The 16,334-nt window shown below is 38.5% G+C and overlaps 1 non-coding gene across 1 annotated transcript; it reads right to left on the bottom strand.

Annotated features, from left to right (window-relative positions):
• Positions 1 to 8,118: 8,118 nt before the first annotated feature.
• LOC132280598 (small nucleolar RNA R71) lies at positions 8,119 to 8,227 on the bottom strand. Its single transcript, XR_009471615.1, has one exon. It is a non-coding gene; the product is annotated as a small nucleolar RNA R71 (small nucleolar RNA).
• Positions 8,228 to 16,334: the final 8,107 nt, after the last annotated feature.

Raw genomic sequence — 16,334 nt, 5'->3', positions numbered from 1 at the left:
ACTGAGAAGAAGTTGCTTGCAGTTGTCTTTGCTTTAGATAAATTCAGATTATATCTATTAGGTTCCAAAGTCGTAGTCTATTCTGATCAATCTGGTTTGAAACATCTTCTTTCTAAAAAGGAACCAAACCCTATTTGATTCGATGGATCCTCTTACTTCAAAAGTTTGATTACGAAATTCGGGATAAGAAAGGGTCAGAGAATGTTGTAGCTGACCATCTTTCTAGAATTCTAATTGAGGATACCTCAACTTCACTTCCAGTTTGTGATTCCTTCCCGGATGAACAAGTGCTTGAGGTTTCTTATAAAGATTTGCCTTGGTTTGCTGATATTGTGAATTATCTCGCAATAGGCAAAATTCCTTTGTCTTGGTCAAAGTAGGAAAAAGATCGATTCTTTTCCCAAATTAGGATGTACTATTGGGAAGATCCTCAGCTATTCAAGTACTGTGCTGATCAAATCATTCGTAGATGTGTTCCTGAGAGTGAGTTTCATAGTATTTTGACCTTCTGTCGCGGTTTGGAATGTGGAGGTCATTTTAGTGCAAAGAAAACTACAGCTAAAATTCTTTAGTGTGGTTTCTTTTGGCCTTCACTCATTCGGGATGAATATTTATTCTGTAAGTCATACCTTAAATGTCAGCTGCTAGGATCAATTTCTAATAGAAATATAATGCCCTTAACTCCAATCATAGTTATTGAGGTTTTGGATGTTTGGGGTATTAATTTCATGGGTTTTTTTGTTCTATCCAATAAACATGAGTACATTCTAGTGGCTATTGACTATGTATCTAAATGGGTTGAAGCAGTAGCTATTAAAACCGCTGATCACGCAGTCGTGGTTGAGTTTTGAGTTCATTCAAATGAACATTTTTAGTCAGGTTGGTATGCCACAAGCTATTATTAGTGATGGGGGTGCTCATTTTTGCAATAGGTATTTTTGTACCCTGATGCAAAGATACTCCATCACTTATAAAGTTGCTTCTGCCTATCATCCCTAAACAAGTGGCCAAGTAGAAATATCCAATCGGGAAATTAAGAGAATTATTGAGAAAACGGTTAAGCCAGATCGTAAAGATTGGTCTTATAGACTGAATGATGCTTTGTAGGCTCACTGTACTACTTATAAGACTCCGATTGGTATGTCACCTTACCGTCTTATCGATGGTAAAGGGTGCCATCTTCCTGTAGAGTTAGAACACAGAGCTTTCTGGGCCATTAAAAAGCTCAATTTTGATATGACATCTATTGGTTCTAATAGGAAGCTTCAATTAACTGAGCTTGAAGAATTATGTAATGATGCTTATGTGAATGCTAAGGTTTACAAAGCAAATACTAAGGCATTTAATGACAAACATATCTTGCGTAAGACTTTTGAGCCTAGGAAGAAGGTTTGGTTGTTTAATACACGACTAAAACTTTTTCCTGGAAAGTTAAAGTCACGTTGGGAAGGTCCATACATGGTTATTTCTATTACACCTTATGGTGCAATAGAGATACAAGATTGTAAGACTGGACAATTGTCCAAGGTCAATGGGCAGAGACTTAAACCCTACATAGAGGGTAGTATGCAGAGAGGCACAGTTGAGGCAGTGGAACTTCGGGATCCCATTTACTTGGACTAGAAAGGTCAGGTTTTTGTTGAGCTATCGACGTTAAACTTAGCATGCGGTCGAGTTATCGATGTTAAACTTAGCAGTTGTATGTTGTACCGTAGTTTATTTTGATTTTTATCTCATTGTTTTGAATTTTTGATTTAGTTATTTTCTAAGTTTAGGTTTGTTTTAGTCTTTATTTCAATTTTATGTTAGTTTAAGTTTGAATAAAATAGAAAAGGAGAATAAAAATTTTAAAAATCCTAAAAAAAAATCCAAAAATTTGTCTCCATGCTCGAGCATCATTAGCTTCATGCTCGAGCATCAGCAGTGAAACGCTCAAGCATCAGTACCTACAGCTCTAGCTTCCCATCATCATGAAGCTACATATTGATGGCAGCAGGCTTAAGCTTACACCTTTGATGCTTAAGCCTAAGGTTTTAAAAGTTTTAAATCAGGAAACCGAATACTCCTCCGCCTAGAACAAAAAGGAAAGTCATGGTTTGTTGTTTATAAAAGCTCTCTAAATATTCTTCCTATTCATAATCAGTGCTAATCTACATCCTTGTTCCAGATCTGGATGAAATAGAGGTAATCTTCTCTTTCTTCTCCGCTTTCGAATAGAATTTCATGAGTCTATTAATTGTCTAGATCTAATGAGGGAGAGTATGAGTTATTTTGATATATGAGTCTATGAATTTTGTTCATTGATCATCTACATAGACTAGCTGTTTAGATCCACTCTTCCTTGATTTATTGAACTGAGTTCTATGATCTAATTCAGTGAAGTTCAAGTAGGGCTCGAGCATTGAAAGTTGAGGCTCGATCATTATCTCCTAAAGGCTCATGCATCGGTACTTAAAGCTCGAGCTTCGGGTTGCAGATTTACAGCAACTGGGGATTTTTTGAGAAATTTGAAAGGTTATCTTAAAGATGGTTCGTCCTACTTCTGTTAAACGCGCTAGAGGAATGAAAGATATGTTGCCAAGTGCGTGGCAGGCAGTTCCAATTTCTTATGAAATGACCTTTGATATCAGGCGTTCATCAATAATCTGCGCACTAGATAGGCTATGAAGTCTTTCAGTTACAGACACCTTCTTTATCTTATGGTCCCTGTTACTCAGGTTGCTTATCCTCATTTTGTTCGTCAATTTTACCTTAATCTGCTTTATAGTAAGGATGATCCTTGGGAGCTTAGGACTAGAATTGATGGGCATGATTTGATTATTAATCCTGATGCTATTAATGTAGTTTTAGAATGTTATAATCTGTTTCCTAAGGTTAAAGGTGAGAGACGTAGTTGCCCTATTTTTACACCATTCCCTAGGGTAACAATTGCTGATAATTTAATTCAGAAGCTATGTGATGGTCGATTTGCTAGGAAAAAGCGTAATAGTACTACAAAAGCCAAAATTCCTAAGAGATTGTGGATTCTAGATTCTATCATCTCTGCTAATGTCCATCCTCTTGGGCATAAGACTATTAGGAATACTGACTTTCTCCAGGCCCTTTATGCTATTTAGTTTGAGCACTGGTATTCGTTCCTTAGAATGATTTTCTATCAGCTACTGGCATTTTGGCCTGAGATTGGACCGCATAAGGATATTCATACACATGCGCTGCCTTTTCTATATATGATTACTAGGATATTAGAGCTATAGGGTTTTGTGGTGAGTCCAAAAGAGGAATCATGTAATGAATCTCCATAATTTGGAATGAGGGAATGGAATAAAGTTTGGTCCCATATGCCAGAACATCAAAGAGATGCGATAAAGTTTGGTGATGTGGGATATGTAGCGGTTATTGATAGGCAAGCTAATGATGAGGCTACAGAGGAGGAGATAGATCTCTCCAACTCCCAACCTCAGGTTTAGAGGAGACCCGCTCCTGCAGCCCAGCCCGAGAGTTCTTCTCAGGCTGAGATTAGAGCTTTACAAGCCAGGGTGGTCGAGCTACAGGATGGTCAGACAGTGATGCATCAGATGTTGACTGCTCAGCAGAGCATATTGGAGGAGTTACTTCGTCGCACTCCGTCTGACCCATCCACTTCTTCCGTTCCACAACCACCACCTATGGATTAGTTTTTAGGACTTTTCTATATTTTTGTTGACTAGGGAAGTTCTTTTTACTGTACTTATTTCCATATGATGTTTATCTGCCATAAGTCTTTCTTTTCAAAAGCATTGTACTGATTTATGATATATATATATACATGTTTTTTGTTTCATTTCCTTATATTGATATTTGTCTATGCTTACTCCATATACTTGATACTCTGATGTGTGTTGGAGTTTATTGATTTTTCCAGATACTACAGCTTAAGTTTGGGGGTGATTTATTTGACAGTACCATTGGATCGTTTTGAGAAACCACTATGTTGAAGGAGAAAATACTGGGAAGTAATTTTTACTCCCCTATGCATTATTTTGTCATATCTTTGCTGGTCTGCTTATTTGGTAATATCTTTCTATCTCTCTTTTATTCTCACACATTGAGGACAATGTGCATTATAAGTTTAGGGGTAAGGTTGGCTTGGCAAATTTTTATCTGCTTTTTCATCTGCTTACACAAAGATGTGGTTTGCTATTTGATGATCTAAGCATGTGTTTGAATCTGTTGATGATTATATACTCTATTTGCAGTCTGAAGTTGGATAGAAATGGTTTGTATGCTAAATTATTGTGAAAAGGAGTCCTTAAAAATTTTTGAAATCAGTTGGTGGCCTGTGGTTCACTTTGTTAAAATAATTGTTGTTTAATGATGCTGATCTCTAAGATGCTACACTTTATGCAATATTCACACTTGCATGAAGTTTGTGGGGTAGAAATTGGAAGTCTTGTTTTATTTTAAGTTAGACTGAGATGATCAGGTAGATTTGATAGTTTTGATGATCGAGGCATAAAAGAAAAAAAGAAATAGGAAAAAATTGGTATGTATGCAGCAAAGAAAAAAAAAAAACGTCACCAATGTGAATGAAAAGAAAAAAAGAAAAGGAAAGAAAAGTAAAAAAGGATCAAGTTCAGGTTTGTACTTAGATTGCTTGAGTCATTAAGTCCTTAAGGGTGTGTTCTGACACCTAATGCCCTAAGATTGTCTGGTCTGGGAGTCATTGGCTAAAAGCTTGTTACATAAGGGGTTTAGGTTGCCTAGATTACTTAAACAATTAAGTCCTTAAGGGGTTTAGGTTGCCTAGATTACATAAGGGGTGTTTTCACACTTAATGCCCTAAGACAATCTAGTCTGGGAGTCATTGGCTGAAAGTTCGCTACAAGGGTAATTTAGAAAGCTTAATAAACCTAGACATTGCACAAGTATCCTTTTTGAAATAAATGCATACCTGGAAAAAAATAAAAATGCCTTGGGAGTTCGAATTTGAAGAGTGTGCTTGTGAATTAAAGAATGACAAGGAATAAATGCAAGTATGGACAGTAACCCACATGATGAATTGGAAGATAACTTTCAAGAAGTATCTTTAGAGATTAAAATTGTTGAATAAATGATTGAACTGATATGTGGGGACTATGGTTGCTTAATTGAGATTGGAAGTTGAAAGTTTTTCTGATTACATAGTTAGTATACTATCTGTATTTGACTGATTAATGAACTGTAAGGATAATATGATTTAAAAATAGGCTTGAATAAGCTTACTGTGCATAAAAGGCATTGATGTGAGAAGTTTGTGGGTATCTTCACTGGAAACCTCATAAGACTATAACTCGTCCATTAGGGGTAACTTAGGGGTATAAAGGCTTATTGCATAGGCTAAATGCAACCGTGATTCCCACGAAAATAGCTTTTAGGTTCTGTATTGCTAAGGGACTAGTAATATATAAGTTTGGGGGTGTGATGAGTGCTGAATATTTACATATTCGAGCCCCTAAGTATGTATATGTTAGGGCCAAAAGTGATAGTTCTATCCATTATTAGACTAATTTATGCTTAATGTGTGTTTTCAGGTACTTTCCCAGATAAATGGTTAAAACCGGGACTTTATGATATATCAAAGCTTACAAAGTCATTGCCGGTCATTTAGAGCAAGCTGAGAGCGGATTTGGTGAAGTTCGAAGCAATTCAACCTTTAGAGCTCGAGCCTAAGTGTTGAGGGTCGAGCATCACAACAAAGAAAAGAAAAAAAGTCAACAAGGCCCAAATGCTTGAGTATCAGTACCTTGATGCTCGAGCCTTACTGCAAAGGTGCTCGAGCGTTAACAAAAGGTGCTCGAGCCTTGACCCAGAGGATTGAGCATGAAGCGTCGGAAATTAATGAGTTAATTTTTATTAAAAGGCTATACTCCCAGGTCTCGTGCATCACCTCCATGATCGAGCACTATCCTCAAAGGATGGAGCATCATCCATTGATGCTCGAGCAACGAGCCCTTGATACTCGAGCATGGTACCTAGTGCTTGAGCCTATGAAGCTTGGATTGAGCAATGTTAAAGGAGTTTAATCCCAAAAATATGCTAAGTATTGAAGAAAAAGACGCTTCAGAAAATAGTTGAAGAAAATTGGCTAAGTGTCAATTTGATGATCGAACACCATTCATTGATGCTCGAGCATCTATCTAGAGAAGCTCGAGCATTTGTTCTTGAAGCTCGAGCATGAGCCCTAAAGCTCGAGCATCCATTACTGAAGCTCAAGTATTGCATGACATGTCATACTAAAAGCTGTGGGATTCCTCTCTTTACCAGCCGCATCTCATCCAGTTAGGCCAGAAGACCTAAAAGCCTACCAAATACATTTTTTCTTCTATAAAAGAAGGTATAAGCCTTGATAGAAGAGGTCCAAAATTTCAATCTCATTTACGGTGTTATTCAAAAGGCTGAAGGTGTGGCTTTTAGGGTTCCTATAACCATGAAAGTGTAGATCTTGAAAAGAGAAGCGCAGCCCGTGACGATGGAGATGAACTCAACACAGATGCTTTCCGACCTTGTCATGAGTAGCTAATCCCTTTCTCAGGGCACTAATGTAACCCAACATTATATTATGGTTTGATTGTCTTGACTCTGGGTTTATTTTAATATATAATGTTTTCTTGATTATATGACTATGAGCACTTGAGACAACTTAAGTGGTTTTTCATGCTGTAGTAGAATATAAATTGTTATTACCTTGTCTTAGATATAATAATTTATGTTTTATTCTCAACCTACCGTGTTGTACGGTATCTGGCGGAGCCCTACCAGACACAAGAATAGAGGTCATATAATGGTGTTTCAATGTATTTTGCAAAAAAAAGTTTTCATAATCTATGCTTAGGAAAGGTGGTTCATTCGCACAGTAGTTAAAGTAGGTAGAGTAGGTAGGCGAATAGTCCACGCTAACCGCAGATAGGTTATAGTTAGCTAAATTTGTAAAACATCTTTCTTTAAACTCCGAACTGAACAAATGTTATTGAGTTCAGTTCATTTCAAAGCAGAATTGGTTAAAGTCCCAGAGTTGATTCAATTAACCATAGTATAACGGTTGTGGTGAAGTTAAAGCCCTAAGACTTTCCTTCTCTGATTATTCACTTTAGTTTAATTTGCTTTAATTTAATATTTTGTTTAATTCAAGTTTGTTAAATCATGATAATCAACAAACTTTCCAACCAAGTTATTTATAAACCATGAAATTAATTTAAAGGCTAATACAAATTCCATCTCTCTGTGGGTTCGACATCCTTTTTGCATAAAGCTATATCCTACACGATATCGTACGATTGCGAGAGACACATCATATAGGATCAATGTATGTGGAGGATGTTCGTTGAATGATTTGTTATGGGGGCGAAATGATTGCTATTTGTTTGATTACTTGTTATTTGCTTTGTTAGTGCATGCATGGTCGTAGGTCATTAAATCCTACCCTTGTCCCCCTAGATTTTTATCTTGAATTGGTTGTTCATAATCCTAGGGGAAGAGGTAGTACGCATCACTCCATTTCATCAATGGACGAGCAAAATGATGACTATGTGGAAGACCTTGGTTACGTAGACCAACAAGGCATCTTCCACCCTTATGTGCATCATGACAACATTCAAGTACCATTAGGCATGCCTAGACCATTCATTCCACCACAACAACAAGGCCAAATTCCATTGGGAATGCCTCAGCCAATTTTTGCTCCACAACCTCCCGTGGTTCAAGTTAATCACGGTGTTTGTTTAGCACCATCGGCTGGGAATCCTCCCATTGCTTTGCGTGATCATTATGTTCCAAATGTATACAATGTACCAACATGCATTCAGTTGTCCCCATTTAGAGCACATCACTATGAGATTAAACCGCAAACCATTCAAATGCTTCCTAACTATCATAAACTTCCAAGTGAAGAACCGTACAAGCATTTGGATGAGTTTCTTGAAATGTGTTCCACTGTAAAATACATGGACATGCCAGAAGAAGTGTTAAGACTCAAACTCTTTCCTTTTACCTTTAAGGACAAAACAAAATATTGGTTCAACAATCTTAAGCCTTTTTCGATTACTTCTTGGGCAGAAATGCAACAAGAGTTCTTAAAAAAGTACTACCCGGTAACAAAGACCAATGCTATGAGAACTTATATTCGTGAATTTTCTCAAGGGGAAGGGGAATTATTTCATGAGGCATGGGAAAGATTTAATGATTTGCTTAGGAAGTGTCCACATCATGACATTCCTAAGTGGCAATTAGTCCAATACTTTTTTGAAAGTTTGCCGGATAATGAAAAATGAATGGTAGATGCATCTATGGGTGGTTCTTATCTTGATAAACATGAAAATGATGTTTGGCAATTGTATGAAAGTATGAGTGAAAATTCCGTGCATAGATCTTTGTCCTCTAAAAATGGTAGAATTCTAGGTGGAAGGAAGAATATTGGTTTATATCAAGTTGATAATTCTAATGATATAGCCGCCGAGGTGAAATCCTCAACTCAAAGGTTTGATCAATTTTTGATTAACAACAATTCGGCAAATTAGGTGTCTTCCTCCTATAATTATGTTCATCATGCATCTAATGAATCTTGTATGAGTTATTCTAGTGTCTTACATTCTACTTCCAATTGTCTCCATTGACATGCTCAAAGTGAACATCATGAACAAGTTAATGCCGCATTTTTCAACCAAGGGAATAATCCCTATGACTCACATTATAATCCCGGGTGGAGGAACCATTCAAACTTCTCTTGGAAAAGCCAAGGGGAAGGCTCAAACCTTCCCCAAGTTGGTTTTCAAGGAAAGTATGTTCCACCTCTAATGCAAAGCCAAGGATCCCAAGGTTATAGATCTTTATTTCAATTATCACATAGAAATCAATTTTCAAACTCTCATTTTCCTAATCAATCATCTAATTCTCAAGAAAATTCTAGGAGTCCCGCTTTTGAGGAGAAAGTATTGACTGCTTTAGGTACTCTAGAGGCAAACACTCAATTACTTCATTCCTATTCTCAATCCATTGCTAGGCCAAAAACCCAAGTCGGGTAAATAACTAGTACCTTGAATGCTAGAGAGAAACCAATAATGGTCACACAATTGAACATGTTAATACAGTGACGACCTTGAGAAGTGGGAAAATTGTTGACAATCAAGTTGGTGTCCAAAATGAAGAGAGTGAATCGGTGCAACCGAAAGTTGACACCCGTCCCGTTTCACATTTTATTCCTCCTTCATTGCATGTGTATGATCATCTTACTGAGAAAATGGTGAAAAATGATTTGAAAGATGATTTGAAAAATTCTTGTGTTGAAGATGTTTGGAAGAAACACTTTGAAAAGCTTTTTGAGCTAAAGGCTCCATTTCCGGATGCCTTAAAAGGATCCATTTCTCTTGAGAAACAAAAGACCAAAGTGAATGAAATCATTGAAGTGTTTAGGCAAGTGAAGATTAATCTTCCACTTTTAGATGTAATTAAGCAAATTCTGGCTTATGCCAAGTTCGTGAAAGATCTTTACACCCAAAAGAGAGAGAACAAGAGCCAAGCATCAAAGAAAGTGGTCTTAACTGAGCAAGTAAGCTCTATTTTGTAACACAACACTCTCCCAAAATTAAGGACCCCGGTTCACCTACCACTTCTTGCATCATTGGTGACTATGTCATTAATCGGGCTCTTTTAGATTTAGGAGCAAGTGTTAACTTTCTTCCGTACTCGGTATATGTTAAATTGGGCTTAGGAGACTTAAAACCGACGTCAGTAGTTTTGCAATTTGCCGACCGATCCATAAAAAAGCCCTGGGGTACTATTGAGGATGTTTTGATTAAGATTGATAAGTTCTCCTTCCCCATTGATTTCATTGTCATTAACACAGAACCGGTTCCAAATCCCAAGAGCCAAATTCTTGTTATCCTTGGCCGTCCTTTCTTGGCAACCGCAAATGCCAACATCAATTGTAGGACGGGGATAATGAAAATCTCATTTGGCTACATGAAAGTGAAGTTGAACATCTTTAATCCGACCCCGAATTCAATGGATAAACATAAAGAGGTTTGTGTTGTTGAAAAATGTATTGGCAATGAACTTGAAAAACATGAGTCTTTACTTGAAGATGGACTTTCAAATAGTTTGCCTTCAAAAAGGACTCCTAAGAATATTGCTTTGAAAGCTAGTGGTGAAAGGGCATGGAAGCCCAAGAATTGCATGGAGAAAGGACCGTTAATCTCCTTAGATTCAAATCCTACAAGTTCTTTTGGGAACAATTTGTTTGATGGGATTCAAAGAGATTTTCACCCCATCAAGGAGGGGATGCACAACAAGATTTTTGATCCAGGCTAAAAGAGCCCAACATCTTGCTAGAGACGTTAAACACTAGTGATTCGTAGGGTTTACAACCCTATTCATCCCTCATTCCTATTTTACCTTTCATTTCTTGCGTCGTCTAGATATGTTCTGAGTTCATACACATTGTTAAGGACTTTGTTTGAGAATGCTTGCACTTTCAGTTTCAAATTTGACATTTAGTGTCTATTCGATCGATCTGAGAATAAGTCAGATTGATTGAACATCATCCCTGCATCAAATCATCTCTCTATCCCATCGTACGTAAATTTCCTGCATATTTCAGCTCTATTTGTATCATGCGAACCTCATTTTCAATCAATCTGAAATTCCAAGATGGATCCAGTTTTCCCTTGGACCAATCTTTATTCCATACTTAGAAAAAGTTTTGAACACATGAAAAATCACCTCTCTGTGTATCGATTGAACATGTCTGCAGGTTTTCACCTGCTGGATCGATCGAGCTTTGATCGATCAATGTTCGATCAATCTGAATGCTTCCTGTTGACTTTGACTTCTTTTTGAATTTTGTTTTTAATTTAATTTAAGAAAAAAAAAACAAATAAAAAATCCAAAAATGTTTTTAATTTCAAAATTTGTTTTATTTTCAAATTTTCAAAATTTTTTTAAAAATACTGTGTCATTTTGTGGATTCAATCGATCTGAGTTCCTTGATGATCGATCTGATTTCCTAGTGATCGATCGAACATGTCGGAGATCATTTTTAAAAATATAACTTAAGGGTCATTTAGATCGATTTCAACATCGATCTCAGACCCCATCTCTCTCCCACCACTGTTCATCATCTTTCTCACCTCTGGCGAGTCTCTTGTGACCTTCCAAGGCTTCCAAGTTCGATTTCATCTCATCTCTCTCTTGTTTTCCACTTCTCTGCCTTAATTTGGTAAGTTTCGATCTTGTGTTTCATTTTCGAGCCTTAATCTAGTAATTTCCATGATTTCCATGTTTAGATCTAAGCTTTCTATATTCCTTTGTTGCCATTTTTTACTTTTGAAGCATGTGTATGTATATGTATATATTTTATTCCGATTTCAATTTTGGGGGTCACGTGTCAAAGTAAGTGACTATTTTCGATGTGCTGAGGTGTAGAGGGACCCACGACCTTGCTCGAGTGCCCCCTGTGTTGTCCACGTCACAAATCTATGACTTTTCGTATTTTTGCAGAGTTCGATCATTCACATTGTTCTAAGGTCAATTAGAGCAATATCGATCTCACCATGTCCAGATCGATCCAACTTAGATCGATCTTATCTTTTTCTTGATCGATCAAATTTCAATGCTTTTCCTATTCATACCCTTACACCTTCCATAGTGTTCATGCTAGTTTATTTATGCCCAATGCCTGTGTTTACCATATTGGATGCATTACATACTTATATTGTTTAGCATACTTCACTTATCTGAACATTCAATATCTATACCTGACTGCATCATAATTTCCATAGATTCATGTCGATTATTTTGAGTTGTCTATCTTACCTGATAAACATGTTTCTATTTGTACGCTTTCAATTCTATATCCCCTATACTATTTTCTATACTAACTACTATTGCAAGTGTTTCTCTATTTTACAGGCCATGGTTCGAGTTAAGAGTATTGCCAACTGGCAGTATAAGCGTAGAGTGCGACAGCGTGTTGAGGAGCATGAGGAGCTAGCTCCAGCTCAGTCTGAGTGCTCTTCTTCTTCTACTTCTGCCTTTTCATCTTCTTCATCGGCCGATGAGGCTGAGCATGTACCACCTCCTTCACCACCACCAGCACTGCCCGGCCAGGTCCAAGATAGACTTACCAGGAGATATTCATGCCTCACTGTGGCGCACGAGTCTATCTTCAACATTACTTTCTTCTCCCGGTCGATTCTGACCAGGGCAGCTTTTGATGATATTGACCGCTGCGGAATCTTAGCTATTCTAGCCCTGGGGACCTACCCTATTTACCTGTAGCTCGTCCGATTGTTCTACTAGAACCTCCAGCCAACCCCGAGTAATCTATTAGAGTTGTGAACTACTATTGATGGCCATTTCATCCATATCACTATTGAGACTTTGGCTACATCTTCTCGATGCCCACACGTCTACCCTCCCGACCTTTATTATCCTATCATTCAAAGGCCATCTAATGCAAATATGGACATTGCTCTGACTGGCCATTATACTGATGGCGAGACATATACCACCTAGACTTATTTACTTGATGATTTATGGTTCTTTGATTCGGTCTAGTACCGAAATGTATTTATGGCGGGCCATAAGATCCAAAGGCTTTTAGATTTTCTTGCTTCTCTCTATGCCTTCTACACTGGCCATTGGTTTTCTGTTCCTGCATTCTACTGGAGTGTTATGATGAGACTGTATGTGAGCTTCATCAGCAAGGCCAAGTCCGGGTGAACCACTTTCCTTCCTTTCGGGCATCTGATTACCCAGATTCTCTGAGACCAACATTATCCTTTTTTCACGCAGCAGAGCATCCTGAGTCTAGAGCTTGCCACTATGGCAAAAAGGATTAGAACAAGAGCTACAACGCTTTTACAATGAGTTTAGAGCAGGAGGCCATCTTAGCAGCAGAGGAGGCTGCAGAGGAAGAGTTAGTAGAGATGGAGGAGTAGGCAGCATCAGCAGCAGCGACAAATGATCCAGCAGACCCATCAGTGGCTGCGGACGCGCATATGAATGTAGACCTAGAGCGAGAGCCACTAGTAGAGTCACCACATCACTCTTCAGCAGGGTCGCCATTACATTCTCAGGAGCTGAGTTAGGATGTACCTCAATTTCATGATCCAGTCATCCCTGGCACTTTAGTCCAAACACCTAGCCGAGGATAGCATATCCAGACCTTGGAGGATACGGTTGTCTCTCTCTGAGTAGACGTGACTACTCTCCACTTCGATAGATTGACTGCGCTGCATTGTATTTTCAGAGATATCCGAGGATTATGCCCCGCTCGCCCGACACTGTGATACATGACTGTTCTTTTGATACTATTATTTTTAAAGCCAGTCTGTTGGCCAGACACTATGTTGTACCTTATATTGTTTTTATTTTCTTTATCATATGCATGATATTTTTGGATGTCCGGATATCATATTTGATAAGCGCCGAATATTGCATATTCAAGCGCCCCTTCTTGCATTAATTAAGTCCATTATTAGAGGATAATGTAAAGTTTTAATTCAATTGTGTATTTCTTTCGGATTTTAGGTGTTGTACCCGAGAGTGATCAAAGAAACGGTTTTGACATCATTTGTGTTGAATTGCAAGCGCCATGTCGAGAAATCACCTTTTTTATTAAGCCTCTTCTATTACCATTTTTGTGGCAACATAGCTTAGTGTTTCATAAGGGACGTGTGTTTTCGCTCCAGCCCGAAGAAGACTGCAGAAAATTTAGAGTTGAAGTGCAGCTGCAGCCTCTGTGGGCGCCCGCGGATTTCTCGCGATGCGCCTACCAACCCCAAACTCTCTGGCCTCTTTCGCGGCACCTTGCAGAGCAGCCGCCGGAGCCCCTTCGCCCTCTCGCGGGCACCCGCTGCGCCACCGCAGGCGCCCGCCAAACACTCTAGAGACATCCTCGTGAGCTGCAGCTTCCACGGGCGCCCGTCGACCCTCTATAGGCAGTTCACCTACCCCTCTTTTTCAGCACTTTTGTTCCCTTATCTTCATTTTATGTGGTGGAGAATGAACCAGAGGGGGAAGGTCGAGATTTTCAGCATGGGGAGTAGGTTTTGAGTGTATATAGGAGGATATCTCATGATAGAGGGGGGAGATCTCATCTTAGCAAGATTGGAAGAGAGAGAAGGAGGAGGAAAAGATTGAGTTCTTGAAGCTACAACAAAGGAGCTCGAAAATGGAGGGATCTTCCAAGCTTCTTCCTTCCTTCAGAGCTTCCATGGGTAACTAAAACTCCATCTAGGGAGGTGATGAAGCCTCTCCCTTGTAAGCATGTCCTAGTATAGTTCTATTTTGGGGATTGCAATGTATAATCTTTGGTCTTTTCATGGTCTAGAGCATTTTGCCTCTTGTAATGGATCTTCATGTATTTAAATGATTAATGTTGAGTCAATTATCTATCTTAGATGGGTTATTCTTTTAATCATATTGCTTGCATTCTCATGGTGACAATGGTAGTGAGATCATGGAATAGTTTTAATGGCATGAAGTTGGAGAACTTTGATAGATCATTGCTTAGGTGATGCCTTTGATGGTTTATGCTTATTTCTTACCTTCATGTGCTTCATCATTTTATCTAGGGGTTGATAATCTTTCATTCAAGTAAATATGGTTAAACTACACCTTAGTTAGGTAGTCTAAACATGTTCACCTTTGATGGATCATGCTTGCTTGAGATTTAATGTACATCCTGTTGATTATATGGCAACTATGTGTTGCTATATATTTATTGACCATCATATATTGTTTTCCCCCAATTTAGCTCTAATCTAACATGTGTATAGGGATGGAGGCGGATTCACTTCCCTAGTCCTCTTTACTTGTATTTCATCTCCTTTAAATTCTTGCAAGCTTTTAATTTATGTACCTTAATTTTATAGCTTTAGTGACAACCAACAAATCCTCTATGAACACCCCTATCATTCTAAAAAGACTCTAGACACTTAGGTTGCCATAGATTAGCGCAGTCCCAATGGTTCGACTTACTCGACCAATAGCCTTATTTTACAATGATTCGTGCTGTTGCGAAGGTTGATTCATTATAGATCGAATTCTCAACCGATCAATTTTTGGCGCCATTGTCGGGGACTATAAATGGTTTAGCAACCGAAGTGAATCCCAAGTTTGGGGGGTGATAAGCGCCGAATATTATATATTCAAGCGCCCTAAATTGCATTAGTAAAGTCCGTTGTATGTTAATTTATGTAGATTATCTTCATTTCTATGTTTTTATGCAATTTCAGGTTCATTGGCCAAAATGGAACAAGAATAAGGCCTTGTGGAATCTTGAGCAACAAAAGGTGCCAATGCTGAATTCTGGCAGCAGTAGAACCTGGACTTTGCTCGCCATTTTGACCTTCCAAACTCGAGAACTGGACTTCCCTCATAGCATGAAAGATTTAGAGCTCTGAATTAGCTTTCTAAATCTTCAAACGGTTCGTCATTCGGAGCTCGGAGCAGAGAGTTATGGCCTTGTTACCAGAGGCGCGCAGAACTGCCTAGCAGCAATGAAATTCTGCCTTGATCTTCATTTTCGACCAATCATCCTTGAGATTTGGATCTCCACCAAAACATGAAATATTTAGAGCTCTGAATTAGCTTTCTAAATCTTCAAACGTTTCATCATTCGGAGTTCGGAGCGCAAAGTTATGGCTGTTTAACCAAAGTAGGTCTGGGCGGAGCAAGTGAAGCATGGGCATTTTTACACTAAATTCGAGTGCTCGAAGCCTTGCTTAGAGTGCTCGAATTTTGGGCAGAATGCCCTTCGGAAATGGCTCATTTCATCCCACTTGTGCCTTGGTTTCTTCATTTTGCTTTCCTCTTTAATGAAGTGGTTGGAGATGTTGGTTGGTGGCCTTTTGGTGGTAGATAAGAGGGATATGAGCCACACAATAGAGAGAGCTTCATTCTACAAGATTAGAGGAGAGAGAAGAGAGCAAAGGAAGGAGAGTTCTTGGAGCAAGAAAGGGGAGCTCGAAAATGGAAGGAGGATCCATGGTTCTTCTTCATTCTAAGGCTCCCATGTGTAACTAACTCCTCCTCTAGGGAGGTAATGGAACCCCTCATTGTAAGCATGCTTTACTTTTGATTCTAGTTTGGGAAAAATAATGTATTTTTGTGGTGATTCCATAATCTAGAACTCTTACTTGATGTAATGAATTGATTTTGATTTAATGATCATGTTGGACCTACTTTCTTGTCTTAGAATGTATGTTTTCATGGTTGTATGGTTTACATTTTCATGGTGACAATGAAGATGAGATTTTTGGAATGGTTTTAATGGCATGTTGTTGAGAGATTTGATAGGCCATAGCTTAGGTTCTTCC

Source organism: Cornus florida, unplaced genomic scaffold, assembly GCF_030987335.1.
Source record: "Cornus florida cultivar Cherokee Brave unplaced genomic scaffold, ASM3098733v1 CherokeeBrave_3.0.0_Hap2_Chr10, whole genome shotgun sequence".
NCBI lineage: Eukaryota > Viridiplantae > Streptophyta > Magnoliopsida > Cornales > Cornaceae > Cornus > Cornus florida.
Note: the sequence above shows the minus strand (reverse complement) of the source record. Positions and strands in the feature narration are given on the sequence as shown.